Source organism: Podarcis cretensis (genome assembly GCF_951804945.1).
Source record: "Podarcis cretensis genome assembly, chromosome: 16".
NCBI lineage: Eukaryota > Metazoa > Chordata > Lepidosauria > Squamata > Lacertidae > Podarcis > Podarcis cretensis.
This window is the reverse complement of record NC_137186.1, coordinates 7,290,795-7,306,763: the sequence shown is the minus strand read 5'-3', so window position 1 is coordinate 7,306,763 and position 15,969 is coordinate 7,290,795. Positions and strand designations below refer to the sequence as shown.

General features: G+C 43.9%; 1 long non-coding RNA gene across 1 annotated transcript; it reads left to right on the top strand.

Moving 5' to 3' along the window:
• Positions 1 to 13,667: 13,667 nt before the first annotated feature.
• LOC307205833 lies at positions 13,668 to 15,637 on the top strand. The gene is made up of 2 exons (XR_013834094.1): positions 13,668 to 13,908; positions 14,907 to 15,637. It is a non-coding gene; the product is annotated as an uncharacterized lncRNA (long non-coding RNA).
• The last annotated feature ends 332 nt before the right edge of the window (positions 15,638 to 15,969 follow it).

Below are 15,969 nucleotides of genomic sequence, written 5' to 3'. Positions count from 1 at the left end.
ATTTCAAATCTCCCCTTAAGATTTGAATGTGTTACTTCTTGCCTTTGCTCATATTAAAATGTTATTAATATGGCATCTCAACAACGTCTTGAGTCCTTTCAATTCACTACTAGTAAATTTACCATTGTGATGGGTACGTGTCGAGGAAGGGCTTTTATACTGCAACAAATCTAGTCGCATCCACACCATACATTGGTGGCACCCTCATCTGTCTTATTTATTTATTTATTTATTCATACCCCGCCCATCTTGCTGGATTTCCCCAGCCACTCTGGGCGGCTTCCAACACAATATTAAAATACAATAGTTCTTCAGATATTAAAAGCTTCCCTAAACAGGGCTGCCTTCAGATGTCATCTAAAAGTCTGGTAGTTGTTTTTTTCCTTTGACATCTGGTGGGAGGGTGTTCCACAGGGCAGGTGCCACTACCGAGAAGGCCCTCTGCCTGGTTCCCTGTAACTTTGCTTCTCGCAGTGAGGGAACCACCAGAAGGCCCTCGGTGCTGGATCTCAGTGTCCGGGCTGAACGATGGGGGTGGAGATGCTCCTTCAGGTCTACTGGGCCGAGGCTGTTTAGGGCTTTAAAGGTCAGCACCAACACTTTGAATTGTGCTCGGAAACGGACTGGGAGTCTTTCAGGACTGGTGTTATGCGGTCTTGGCAGTCGTTTCCTGTCACCAGTCTAGCTGCCACATTCTGGATTAGTTGTAGTTTCCGGGTCACCTTCAAAGGTAGCCCCACCAGTAGTAACACACTTGTGGCTTCCCAAAAGAATCCCGGGAATTCAAGTTAGTTAAGGGTACTGACCTTACAGACCTACGATCCTGATACTTTTAAAAAAGCGCTTTTCAATGATCATCCATCACTGTCGAAGTGGGGAGGGGAACACAGCAAGCTGCACTGATACACCTAGCATAGGATTTTCAGCACTTAACTGTATTACTTCTGGAGGGTCTCCAGAGGAGAGAGAGGGCTTTCCCATAACATGCTATCCCTGGAGATGCCAGAGACAGAGCCAGGGATGTTCTGTATGTATAGAACTTTCTCTACCATTACATAGAAACTGCCTTAACCATAGTCAATACACTGGTCCATCTAGAATCATAGAATCATAGAGTTGGAAGAGACCACAAGGGCCATCGAGTCCAACCCCCTGCCAAGTAGGAAACACCAGCAGAGCACTCCTGACATATGGTTGTCAAGCCTCTGCTTAAAGACCTCCAAAGAAGGAGACTCCACCACACTCCTTGGCAGCAAATTCCACTGTTGAACAGCTCTTACTGTCAGGAAGTTCTTCCTAATGTTTAGGTGGAATCTTCTTTCTTGTAGTTTGGAGTTCCACACTGATTGGCAATGGCTCTCCAAGGTTTTGGACAAGAGTCCATCTTAGCCCTACCTAGCTATCTTGGGTTTGGAACATTGAACCTTTCACATGTAGAACATATGCTGTACCACTGAATGATCCCCCCACTCAAGAAATGAAAGAATGCTGTCTTAAACCAACCCAGTCTTAGTATTGTCAACAATGACTTGAAGGATGACTGAAAGAGCTCTTCAGGGTTTCAGACAAGACTTTGCAGGACTTACCTGAAAATAACCTGAACTGAACCTTGTGATCATTTCCTTGCAAAGCATATGCTCTACTACTGTGCCATGTCCTTCAATTGGATTGGAAATTCTGTTATCCATGCATAGAGTATACTCCATGATGAATCTATGACATTGAGCTGTAGTTCATCATTGTTCTTGAACTCCAAGTCCCACTAGCCAAACCCAACATGGACAATGGTCAGGGATGAGAGGAGTTGTAGTATAGCAACATCCAGAGGACCACTGGTTCTGTGTCCCTATTTTACTCAGAAAACCAGGGAGTCTCCAGGGTCTGACAAATGTCTTTTCCAGCATTTCATTCCTGAAAGATCCTTCAACATTGCAATTTATAACTGGATAATGTGTAGTATAAAACCTCTGGTGAAGCCTGAATACTCAAGTACCTGCATGCACACCACTTACTCAGCCACACTCAATACCCTATATGTCCTTCCCCACTAGAACAGAGTCACTCCAGTATAATTCTTGTGATTGGCATTTGGCTACAGGGCCAAGCCACTTAGTTGCACCATTTTCTGCTTTGTGACTGACCCCTGAACTCCACCTTCTTCTTTTGAGGTCTTTGGTGAGAAGCAGGAAGGAGGCAGTTTCAGATATCGAGGGACAATCCATGGACTGTTTCTGTGTTTGCTGCTAATTGCAGACAGAACTGTATATCCACTTTGTTGGGAATTTGTAGGTAGTGTTGTTATCTTTTTAAAAGGTGTGGATTATTAACAATGGGCATTGCTATCATAATGGATAAATTCCAAGAGAGAAGTCATGGCTTAGTTGGGTGACTCTCCGACTGAAGTCTAAAGAAATCTGGAAGCAGGTGATGTGGAAATACCACACTCTGCCTGGACCCTGGGCAACTCGGGTTAAGAACTCAATTTGTTCTGGAGGTCCGTTCTTAACCTGAAACTGTTCTTAACCTGAGATACCACTTTAGCTAATGGGGCCTCCAGCTGCCACCGCACCATTTCTGTTCTCATCCTGAAGTAAAGTTCTTAACCTAAGGTACTATTTTTGGGTTAGTGGAGTCTGTAACCTGAAGTGTCTGTAACCCGAGGTACCACTGTATACATTCTACTCTGCAGCAGAAATCCACATTGCCAGTGACCCCACACCAAGGCTTACTGGAGCCAAGTTACAGGGAACCAGGCAGAGGGCCTTCTCGGTAGTGGCACCCGCCCTGTGGAACATTCTCCCACCAGATGTCAAAGAGAAAAACAACTACCAGACTTTTAGAAGACTTCTGAAGGCAGCCCTGTTTAGGGAAGCTTTTAATGTTTAATAAACTATTGTATTTTAATATTCTGTTGGAAGCTGCCCAGAGTGGCTGGGGAAACCCAGCCAGATGTGTGAGGTATAAATAAATTATTATTATTATTATTATTATTATTATTATTATTATTATTATTATTAACTGGACACCTAAGAAAAATATCAACTAGAGTTGTAAAATCTAAAGGATTCATAGGGTGTAACATACCGTATTTTTTGCTCTATAAGACGCACCAGACCACAAGACGCACCTACTTTTTGAAGGAGGAAAACAAGAAAAAAATATTCTGAATCTAAGAAGCCAGAACAGCAAGAGGGATCGCTGCACAGTGAAAGCAGCAATCCCTCTTGCTGTTCTGGCTTCTGGGATAGCTGTGCAGCCTGCATTTGCTCCATAAGACGCACACACATTTCCCCTTACTTTTTAGGAGGGAAAAAGTGAGTCCTATAGAGCAAAAAATACGGTATATACAAACCATATTGTGTTGAGCTGGGAAGAAACTAATTCTCACAACCTGGGAGGGTCATTCCCATCTCCCTTACTAGTTGATAAGTAATCAGCAACTGGGAAGGTGACTGTTTACACCAAACTAAGGTGTCTCCCATTAGACAACAGATTGGGAAATTCTTAGTTCTTGTTTCTCATTTCCTCCAGGCTGTGGAGCTGAGCAGATTGTTGCACTACATCTCAATCTTCAAGTGGTGAGAAATTCCAGGGGTTGCAGGTGCTTACTCAGGGTTTCTGTTTCCTTTTGGAAATGAGGCACAGTGGAGACTGTGATGTCTTTATGATACATGGTTTATTTACATATATATACAACCTGGGCCTATGATGGAGGGGTTCACAACATTGACACCCTCAGAGTGTCTTGTTTCTCCCATGGTTGCAGCCTTGGATTCAAATGGAAATCAAACATTACTCTCTGAATCTCTCTCCCCAGAAAACTCTTGCATTGAGCCCAACCAAAACTATCCAGTTAGCTGCAAATGTTTTCAGCTTCACGGAAAAGGTTTTTCTTTTCAAACACTGCTGGTTTGGAACCACTGCTGATAAAGATTTATGCTGTGCCCAAGATATCCTGTATTGTTTTATCTCTGCCAACCATTTCTCATCAGTTAAATAGAATCACAGAGAGATACTCTCATTGTTCCAAAATTTGGTGTGTGTTTTTTTTAAAAAAACCAAAATGTTGAGTTTAAAAAAGAAAAATACTATAAAGCAACAAAGAATAATATTGGGGTGGAGTTGTCATTGCAGTGGGAATAAAATTAACAGAAGGTTCAATAAACCTTTGCATCATTTTCATTCATTCATGTGGAGCAGGGATGATGGGAGTTGTAGTGCAAAAACAGCTGGAAAACCAAGTTTGGGAAACCCTGATTTTGGCTCTTCAAGGGACGCGGGTGGTGCTGTGGGTTAAACCACAGAGCCTAGGGCTTGCCGATCAGAAGGTCAGAGGTTCGAATCCCCGCGACGGGATGAGCTCCCGTTGCTCGGTCCCTGCTCCTGCCAACCTAGCAGTTTGAAAGCACGTCAAAGTGCAAGTAGATAAATAGGTAAACGGTGTTTCCGTGTGCTGCTCTGGTTCACCAGAAGTGGCTTAGTCATGCTGGCCACATGACCTGGAAGCTGTACACTGGCTCCCTTGGCCAATAAAGCGAGATGAGCGCCACAACCCCAGAGTCGACCACGACTGGACCTAATGGCCAGGGGTCCCTTTACCTTTACCTTTACCTGGCTCTTCAGCCAAAAAAGCTTCCAGATTGACCTATGTAATCAAAACAAGATGGTCCCTACCTGACTTACAATCTAAAAGAAAAAGAAGAAGAAGACACACAAGGGAAAGGGCAGAGGGAGGGAGGGAAGAGCAAAATCAAAACCAGGCACCATTTTATTAATGGTTGTTCCTGTATTGATCATCTGGCACAGTTGAGGGACAGGATGTGCCTGAATAAGCTGGGCCTCAAGAAAAACTGATGGAATGAGCCTTCTGCTTCCTGTCTCTCCCACTGGCCTGCTGGATTGGCTGCCCCCAGTTGAGAGCTGAGGGCAATAAAAATAGATTCCATGAAATGACATTTTGAATATAAGAGTCACATATCCCCATCACCTAGAGGTATGTTTCTTTGGGGGCCTGTGCAATGTGTCATGTTTATTTTTAAAGCATATGAACAGAGAACATGCAACATCAAAATGGTCTTATTTCATAACTCCTCACAGAAGCTTCCTTTCACGGCTTAAATGCTCAGACAAGGCAATGTCCTATACTCTCTCAAACCATCCACCCCATGTTTGACAATTTTGAGTCTGGCTGAAGAGCCAACAGCTCCTTGTGAACAAAGATGCTGTCATGTTGTACCAAATGAAGTCAGTGGAATACAGTTGGGATAATGTATGGACCACCTTCTCCATGTATTTCATAGAGATTTGTTTTTGTACATTTATCATTTGCCCAATAACAAATGCTGGAAATGTAAAGAGACTGAGGGTACCTTTTTCCACCTTTGGTGGACCTGCCCAAAGATTAAGGCCTTCTGGGAAATGATTTATAATGAAATTAAGAAAGTGCTTAAGTGCACCTTTAACAAGAAACCAGAGGCATTTCTCTTGGGTATGGTCGGCCAGTTGGTGCCGAAGAAGGATAAGAATTTCTTTTTGTACGCTACTACGGCAGCAAGGATTCTTCTAGCAAAGTATTGGAAGACACAAGAGCTACCCACGCTGGAGGAATGGCAGGCGAAAGTGATTGACTTTATGGGACTGGCAGAAATGACCGGCAGAATCCGCGACCAAGAGAAAGAGACTGTGGAAGAAGATTGGAAGAAATTTAAGATGTATCTTAAGAATTATTATAAAACTGAGGAGTGTTAAAATGCTGAGGGAAAAGAAGACGTAGAATTGCAGCGATAATTGGGTTTAAAATTTAGGGTGGAATAGAGAAAGAGGACGAATTTATATTTAATTGGGCAAGATAGGTTGCTGAATAATGGTACTAAACTAAGGATGCAAAAAGGGAAAGGTATGGGGAAGTCCGGGAAAAGAGGGTTATGAAAATAAGGTTATGAAAATATGAGTTTTTTGTTTGTCTGTTTTTTTGTTGTTTTTTGTTTCTGTTAAAAAATTGGAAATTAATAAAAATCTTTATAAAAAAAAAAAGAGATTTGTTTTTGTACATTAAGTTCTGCTTTCATGGCCTTCTTGAGATGCCCACTTGTCAGTTCAATCAGATTGGTAACGATTGCAATGCATATTCATTCCAATGAGTAGGATCTTTGGGAGGTGAGGTGAGGTATACATTTCAGTAGGCAGCAGAATCCCAGACTGCCAATGATCCAACTCAATGGCCTTTACTGGAATGTTAACTGGATGTCTTATTTTTTTATCTATCCCATCAGAACAGTAAGATCAAAAGGATTCATGGGGTGTAACATATATACAAAGCATATTGTGCTAAGTGAGAGAGAAACTAATTCTCACTACGTGGGAGGGTCATCAAACTCGATTGCTAGCTGGCTAGTAATCACCAACAGGGAATGCAACTGTTTACAATAATTGAGGTGTCCCTGATATGACAATAGGTTAGGAAATTGGTGTCTCATCTCCTCCAGGCTATAGAGCTAGAGTATAAAAGGCTCCTCCTTTTGGGAGTCTTTCACACTGATCCTCTTCTGAGACATTTCTCCCTTCAAGAACTGGTGAGTTCCAGGGTTCTTCTTTGGGAGGTTGTCATAGAGAAGCACTCCGTGAACCTTAAGACTGGGGGGATCTCATTTGCTTGTGGCACTTTTGAGGTTTTCTTATGCAACTACCCCACGGTAGTGTAGAATGCATGGTTAAGGAATGCATGGTTAAGGAAACAAGAAAGCCAAATGTGAACCAGAGGCCTCTGTGATTCCTTTACTCAAAAGAAATCCTAGTGGAGAAGAAGCTACAGTGAAGGTAGGGTATTGATGAGATAAAAAACTCTCCTCAAATTCTCAAAGGGTTTCTTTCAGGTGTTCCCTCCAAATGTTGTGGACCCAACTGCCATCTTCCTTGTGAATTGGCTATGGTGACTATGGCAGATTGGAATTGGAGTCCAGAACATCTGGAAGGATCTATGTCTATGGCTGTAGAATGAGGTGGGGGATATAGGAAGGTGGGGAAAAATGCATCATTTCAGGATGCAAGTATGAGATCATTTTTTTGATGGTGCCCATGGTGTGTGTGTGTGTGTGTGTGTAAAAGCCTGCATGCACAATACTTGCGCTACAGGAAGAAAGAAGATCTATAGACTTTTTGCTTGATACACTAATGTTCTGTATGCAGGGAGATTTCCTATAAAAAATTGTACCTCCATGTGAAGTGGTGAATCTCTTCTACTATTTCATCTTTCCAGCATGTGTAGCTCTGTCAGAAGGTTGAAACTGCATGAAAAAGTAAATACTAGAGATGCTCACCCAAATAAACATATAGATGAACAGCTACTGAGTTGCACCATTGGTCAATCTACAGTAGCTCAGTATTGTCTTCACCTTGTGACCCTCCTGATGTAGTTGGACTCCATTCTCATCAGTCACACCTAGTAGGACCATTAGTTGAGGATGATGGGAGTTGTGATGCAACAACATCTAGAAGGCATGACATTGGCGACCTCTGTTCTAGCCCTTGTATATTTGAGCTGCAAAACTGCCAGGGTACAATATACCGGGGCTTCAAAAATCTTGCTTACAAAACATTGAAATATGCAGATACTTAAAACTTTGATTTAATTCTAGTTCCAATCCTATGGTTTCAGATTACCCTCCAATCCTGCAAAAATGGCCAGTGGTGGTGGATATAACCAGTGCTATGCCCAGTGTCCTGCATCTACAGTGACCATCCAGCCACCACCTTTCGTCCTGAACATCCCAGGGCCTGCACTCTACTGCCCAGACCAGCCTCTAGCCATTGAGCAGTACAACCCCTGTGCCCGAGGTGGCTATGGAGGTGGCTATAGTGGTGCCAGCGCTCTGTATGCCAACGACTTCTCCAACTTCTACACTCGGGCCCTGCCAAGCAGCAACTACAGCTACACCAGCTATCGGTATTAACAACTGTGGGAGAACGAGAACAAACCAGAAGATGTAATAGAGATCCAGAAATGTCATTGTTTATGAAACAATTGAGCTTCCACTGTGTCTAATTGTTATTTGCAGTCAGAAAAGGGGGGCTAAGCTAGTCCTGTTGGGATACAACATTTGCTATCAGACTTTAATTTCACCTTGGGAGATTTTCATGGGGAAAGCTGTTTGTTTACAGGAATGTCATTTGTTTTGCAAAAGTGCCTTTGTGGAATGTGCTGTTTCTTGTCTTTGTTCATATTAAAATATTATTAATATTGCATCTTAACAACTTACTGGCTCATTTCAATTCATACCTGGTAAAGTTGTTGTAATAGGTGTGAACAGCAGAAAAGGTTTTATGCTGCAATTACTCTCATCACAGCCACACCATACACTGAAAGCACCCTTATATCACTTTCCCAGTTCCACTCGGAGATGCCTTGAATTGAGCGTTGTGATCTTTCGCTTGCAAAGCAGGTGCTCTACTAACGAACTATGTCCTGCCTGTGAAACACGGAAAGGAAATATATTTCTCTATACATAGGGACACAGTGCTCTCCACGAGGAATCCTTGATCATGAATTCTAGTTCATTGATGTTCTTGAATTCCAAGTCCCACCAGTCAAAATCAGAATGGCCAATAGTCAGGGTTCAGAGGAATTGTAGTACAGCAACATCAGGAGAGCAACTGGTTTCCCCCAAGCTTGAATGAAGAGTTGAGTCCACACACCACAGATGTGGAATCTGAGCATCCCTCTAGATGTTGTTGGACTACAACCTCCATCAGCCCCAGCCAGCATGACCAATAATCAGGAATGATGTATTACACCAATATGTGTAGGTCCACTGGTTCCTTGACTTTGATCTACTCTGACAGTTTGGGGTCTCCAGGATCTATCCCAGTCTTATCTGGGGATCCCCTGAATTGAACTTTGTGGTAATTTGAAATTGTCTACCACTGATCTATATCCTTCCCTTGAAACATGGAGGAAAGATGCATCTCTCCATGCATAGAGACATATTGCACACCACGAAGAAACCCAGACAGTGAGTTGTAATTCATCAATGTTCTTGGATTCCAAGTCCCTTTAACTCCAGCCGGCAAGGACAATGGTCAAGGATGAGGGGAGTTGTAGTCCTGCAATGCAGGGAGGGCTACTAGATCTGTGCCTTGTTCTACTCTGACAATGAGAGGATCTCCAAGGTCTCAAGCACACATCTTTCCCTGCATTTCCTTCTTGAAAGGTCCTTTGAAGCTGCAGCCTTTAACTGTGTCAACAGCGTCCTATGTTCTTATTTGAGAAAGTCCACAGCTCAGTTGTGGTGCGCTTGCTTAGCATGCTGAAGGTGGCCAAGTAGGTCTGAGAAAGGATCCTGTCTGAAGCCCTGGAGAGCTACTGGCACTCAGTATAGATTCAGGGCTAGATGGACCTACGCTGTGACTCAGTACAAGGATTTAAGCTTGCTTCCCACATTCCTAAAGGTAGCTTCTCTTCTGTAGTCCCTTGTATCAAATGGTTGTGAGACATTTGTTGTACAAACACTATAAAGAATCCTCAGAAGGTAACCTCTGCTTCATTCTTAACCCCACTAAACATGGTCAGTCAAATGGCCATGATAACCACCAAGAAAGACCAGAATACAATAACCATGACCAATCCAGCTATGAGATGCTGCAAAACAGTTCCTTCATATTCCCAAACTGCTGACTAGCTAACCCCATGCTGTAAATTCTAGTAAAAGCATACCCTCCAAGTGTCCCAATTTTCCAGGGACAGTCCTGGAATTACGAAAGCCATACCAGCTTCTGATTTGATCCCGGAATGTTCCTATTTCCTCTGCCAGAGCCGCAGCCACTGAGCTCAGGGAGGAGAATGAGCTGGTGCGACGGTAGTAGTGGCCGTTGCAAGGGAGCACCCTGTGGCTTCTCTGTGGCCACCGCTGATGGCCTTCCTCCTTGGGCAGGGGAAAGTGATGATGATGATGATGATGATGATGATGATGATGATAATAATAATAATAATAATAATAATAATAATAATAATAATAATTCTTCATTATTTATACCCTGCCCATCTGGCTGGGTTTGCTCAGCCATTCTGGGCGGCTTCCAACAAAATATTAAAATACAATAGTCTGTTAAACATTAAAATCTTCCCTAAACAGGGCTGCCTTCAGATATCTCCTAAAAGTCTGATAGTTGTTTTTCTCTTTGACATCTGATGGGAGGGCATTCCACAGGGTGAGTGCCAGTACCAAGAAGGCCCTCTGCCTGGTTCCCTGTAACTTGGCTTCTTGCAGCGAGGGAACTGCCAGAAGGCTCTCAGCGCTAGACCTCAGTATCTGGGCAGAACGATGGGGGTGGAGACGCTCCTTCAGGTATACTGGACCGAGGCCATTTAGGGCTTTAAAGATCAGCACCAAAAATTTGAATTGTGCTCGGAAATGTACTGGGAACCAATGTAGATCTTCAAGAATGGTGTTATGTGGTCTCGGCGATTGCTCCCAGTCACCAGTCTAGCTGCTGCTTTCTGGATTAGTTGTAGTTTCTGGGTTACCTTCAAAGGTAGCCCCACATAGAGCACATTGCAGTGAGAAGTATCCCTCTTTTCACCTGAGGAATGTTAGAGGGTATAGCAAAAGGTGAGTTTCAGAGGAAAAACAGCCTTCAGAGGTGTGAGGTTGGACAGGACTTTTAAGGCTGCCATTGTCTCCAGTTCCTATTGACATGTCCCGCACAGAAGCTCCATGCTAAGGTTCTTCATGTTCTTGCTGCTATTGACTGAAGTGCCCCGTTGAAGTGTCCTAACTGTTCATAGGGTCTTTCTGTTGGGATACTGCCGGGGAGTCGGGGGCATCAGGCAGGCCCCCTTCTGGCTTCAGCCACCGGCCGGCAGCTGGACGATCACCAGTCTCCCTTGGAAACAGCATCAATCAGTGACATGAGCCTCAGATATCTTTAGAGACCCGTGCACAATCTATCAGCAGAGTGTGTAAATCTTCTCACAGCAGAAGAGGTGGACAGAGAAATGTGTAAGCATAGTGTACAGCATTTTATTCAGCATAGTTCATGAACAGAAGGAAACATGTCTGCTTCCCTTCGTCTCCAGCAAAACAGCAGTAACACAAAAGCTATATACAAATGGAAGTTCCCAGCAGATCTGTGCTGGAAGTAAATAGGCATGTGACACACAACAGTCATGACTGTACTCTTTTAACTTGGATCGGAACTATAACCTAACACTTTCTTCATCCCTGCATATGGGCTGAAGAAAAAGCTCTACCCCCCCCCCCACTCACACAAATGTGACCTAACCCAATTGTCCCAATTCATTCACTTTTAGGGCATCACCCATAAACTGAATCCCTCTGCCTCCCTTTTGAAGATAATCTGGCATCCTTAATCCTCTCTAAAGTGATACTTAACTAACTTGCTTAGGAAAGCTGCCAATAAAGTGGGAACTTGTTCTGCTACATTTTGGGAGGGGGTGGTGAAGGGATAATTTCTCCAAATATAACCCCCCCCCCCAGCTTTCATTTCAGGATGGATCTGGGTGTTTTGAGGGGTGAGGGGAGTAGCATAACAACAATGATCTAATGGACTGCAGTCTTTTGATCTATCGGAAGAAAAATATTTCTGCATTCTTTTTAATCTTCTTCTGCCAAGGTTAAATATAAACAAGATCACAATATATTCTGTGCACATTTTGTCTGAACTTTTTTAAAACAAATTAAAAGTCATTATTGCATAGAGCCAAGCCAAGACTATTCACAGTTTTGTGTGAACATTTTCAGCAGAGCTTACATCTCCATTTCCAAATATTGATCAACACTGCTTGAAAAATAACCACCATTTCCATTGCCCTCAGTTGCCCTCAATTTCCTTTTGCGACTGTCAAAAAGGGTATGATTCCAAAAGGGTATGATTCTGTTGAGTCCACCTGTAATGGGATAAAGGGGCTACTCGTGCGTAAGCATTTAAGCCCTCAAGGCTTTGCAATCAGTTTCTAAACTCTCCCAGTCCGCGGAGCCATGGGTGCATGACTACCTCAATCGCTGGCAGAATCCGTCAGTGGGCGCTTCCGGAATTTACGCCAACATAAGAGTTCCTTAACGGAAACTCTCCTTCTGGATTCTCTGCGTGACAGTTTCCTGTGCGGAGTAGGCGTCCCCAGCGGAGGTCCTGAGACCTCCCCGCTGTTCTCACTGGAAGTATCTTGGAGCCATTCCTCCGACTGAGTTTCTGCAGGAACTCTCCCTCTCCCCCTGCTGGTTCCTTCCTCAGCATCCGAGGGTCTCCCAGCTTCCTTGAGCCCTTCCACCACCTGACTCTCCGATGGCAGTTCCCTGACACCACCCAAAACTATTCACTGACCTGCTAATAATTTCACCTGCACTGGAAAAGGAATTAGTTGTCTTTGATTTTTCATCACTGCCCATGAAAATTAATGCTGTGTCAAAAAATCATTTCACTTCCCCACCTCCATTCATCCATTCTCTATATGTACCAATGTCTTGGGGGCAAATAAAATAAAATTATACAGTTGGCATAAAGTATGCACCAAGTTCAGAAAAGTTTGCCATAAGATCTACTTTAGAGCTACTGTTTGGATGTCCACTGGTAAATTAAATCAGATAGGCAGTTACATGGAATAGGGCCTTATCTGTGGGGGCACCTCGCAAGAGAACCTATGGAGCTCTGTCTCAGCTGTGATTAGAAGGGACCCCTTGCTTGTTCATTTCAAACAGGCCTTGAAGACTCACTATGGTGTTGCAGTATTTGGGGGTTAATAAGCAAACCTGGAGGGACGCAGGTGGCGCTGTGGGTTAAAGCCTCAGCGCCTAGGGCTTGCCGATCGAAAGGTCGGCGGTTCGAATCCCTGCGGCGGGGTGCGCTCCCGCTGCTCGGTCCCAGCGCCTGCCAACCTAGCAGTTCGAAAGCACCTCCGGGTGCAAGTAGATAAATAGGGACCGCTTACCAGCGGGAAGGTAAACGGCGTTTCCGTGTGCGGCTCTGGCTCGCCAGAGCAGCGATGTCACGCTGGCCACGTGACCCGGAAGTGTCTCCGGACAGCGCTGGCCCCTGGCCTCTTAAGTGAGATGGGCGCACAACCCCAGAGTCTGTCAAGACTGGCCCGTACGGGCAGGGGTACCTTTACCTTTACCTTAAGCAAACCTGGAAATACAGAAAAATCGAGCGTCAGTGCAGTACAGTGGTTAAGAGTGTCTGACAAGGACCCGTGAGACCCATGTTTAAATTGTCACTCAGCCATGAAACTCACCTTGAGCCAGACATTGGCTTTCAGCCTAACCTACCTCCCAGGGTTGTTGTGGGGGTTAAATGAGGAAGCAGAGAACCATATATGCCACTTTAAGCTCCTTGGTGGAAAATATGAGATATAAATGATATTATGGTTGCCTCCAAAAACATCCTCAGAGTAGGAGTAGGCCCGCTGAAATCAATAACCATGCCTAGCATAATTTGATTTGATTTATTTCCATTGGTCTGCTCTGCAAAGGACTGAGCAAGAGGCGATTCAGTCATTCCACTATGTACCAGAATGTCATGCTGTCGCGGTGACCCAACACTAAGTGTTTCATTGGTGTGTCAACTGGAAACATTGTTCATTGATTTATCCCTATAGAGACATAATATTTAAACAATCTATAGGGTGTAACATATATAGCAACCACAGCACATTGACCCAAGTAGAATCTGTCACTACCTGGGAGGGTCTTCTTTTCTCGCCTTACTCGCCGACTTGTAATCACCAACAGGGAGGGGTAACTATCTACAATCAGTTGAGGCATCTTCCATATGACAACGGATTAGGAAACTCTCTATGGGTGTGTGTCAGCTCCTCCAGGCTATGGAGCCAACAGTATAAAAAGCTCATCCTTTAGGTAATCTATCAGATCAATCCTCTGCTTGTCCCTGTGCGAACTGGTGAGTACTAGGGGCTTTCTATGGGAGGGCATCGTAGAGGAGCACTATGAATCTTAAGAATGGAGGCATTTCATATGATTGGAGAGGGACTTCTTTGTTTTGCATCCATGCATGGTTAAAAATACAAAAAAGTTGAACGTTGAGCGTGAGGTCTTTGTGATTCCTTTGTTTCTTAGTAAAGTGTTAGTGGAGATGCAGCTGACATGATTGTAAGAGAGCGCTGAGCTGAAAATGAAACCCTATTTCCCAAAGGTTTTCTTACAGATATTCCCTCCAGATGTTGCAGACCCAACTGCCATATTCCCTCTCCATTAGCTATAGTGGCTAGGGCTAGTTGGAACTGGAGTCCAAAACATCTCGAAGGAACCATCTCTATGGCTGTGGAATGAGCTGGGCTAGGAGCTTGAAAACATAGGGTGAGAGTAGGGGATCAAATGTTCTTCCCCTATGAAGCAGACTTTCATTATTTCCATTTCATTCACAAGCCACTTTAGAGGGTTTTGAGCTATGGTTTCAGAATGAGGTAAGGACAACAAGGTCAAATAATGGACAGTACCATTTCAGGGTGCAAAGTCGGGGGTCGTATTTTTTTCAGTGTTCCGCTATACAACACCCAATATGAAGAAGACTAGCACTACAGGGAGAAAGAAGCTCTACAAACTTTACCCATGATGCACTAATAGCATCTCCAGCTGAAGTGGTGGCTCTATTCTACTATCTCAGTTTTCTACCATGTGTTTTCTACCATATGACTATCTAGTTGTAGCTAGACTCCAGTTCCTATCCACCCCAGCCAGCATGAGCAATAGTCAAAGATGGTGGGAGTTGTGTTTCAGCAACAGCTGGAGGACACCTCATTTTCTACTCCTACTTTCTACTCTTGTAATATGGGTGGGGAACTGCTGACTCACAGCTTGGATGCAATCAGTGAAGCCTCCTCATCTAGCCCACAGGACACTGAAATCTGCAAAGGGCTTAATACATTGCTTTCATTCTAGATCCAATTCTGTTGTTTCAGATTACCCTCCAATCCTGCAAAAATGGCCAGTGGTGGTAGATACGACCAGTGCTATGCCCAGTGTCCTGCATCTACAGTGACCATCCAGCCGCCACCTTTCGTCCTGACCATCCCAGGGCCTGCCATCTACTGCCCAGACCAGCCTCTAGCCATTGAGCAGTACAACCCCTGTGCCCGAGGTGGCTATGGAGGTGGCTATGGTGGTGCCAGCGCTCTGTATGCTAGCGACTTCTCCAACTTCTCCTCTCGGGCCCTGCCAAGCAGCACCTACAGCTACAGCAGCTATCGGTATTAACACACTCGGGGAGAATGAGAACAAAGCAAGAAGATGTTCCAGTGATCCAGAAATGTCATTGTTTACCAATTGGTTGAGCTTCCACAGTAGCCATATATATATATTAAGCACTAAAATGAGGACACTCAATATGCCTGATATTGCACTTCTGTCTACTTCTATGTGTATGTCGACAAGTCAACAGTGCTCAGGTCATTTTGCGTGAAGTATGTAATAGATTCACCTAATATTTGATTCTTATTTGCTGTCTGGGATCTGCCATTTGCTAACAACCTTTAATTCTGCTGTCAGAGGGTTCCATGGGGAAAACTGTTTGTCATCAGGAATGCACTTTGTTTTGCAAATGTGCCTTTGTAGAATGTGCTCCTTCTTGTCTTTGATGATAATAAAATATTAATAATATTGCATGTCAACAACATCTCGGCTCCTTTCGATTCACAGCTAGCAAAACAACCATAGTGATGGGTGCAGGTGGAGGAAGGGCTCTTATAGCACACATTGGACTCTGGTCACAACACATTGAAAGCACTGTCATAAGACTTTAACAGCAATGACATCCCAAAAAGAATCTGGAAGCTGTGGCTTGTAATGTGTGCTGACCTCTCAGATCTACTACACTAGTAGCCAAAACTGTGGAGAAAGTATATTTCCAAGGTTTGATGGCTCATAACACCACTCTTTTTAGGAGTAATACCGTAAAATTATCTTCTAATTTCTTCATAACTGTAGCCTTGTTCACTTAATAGTA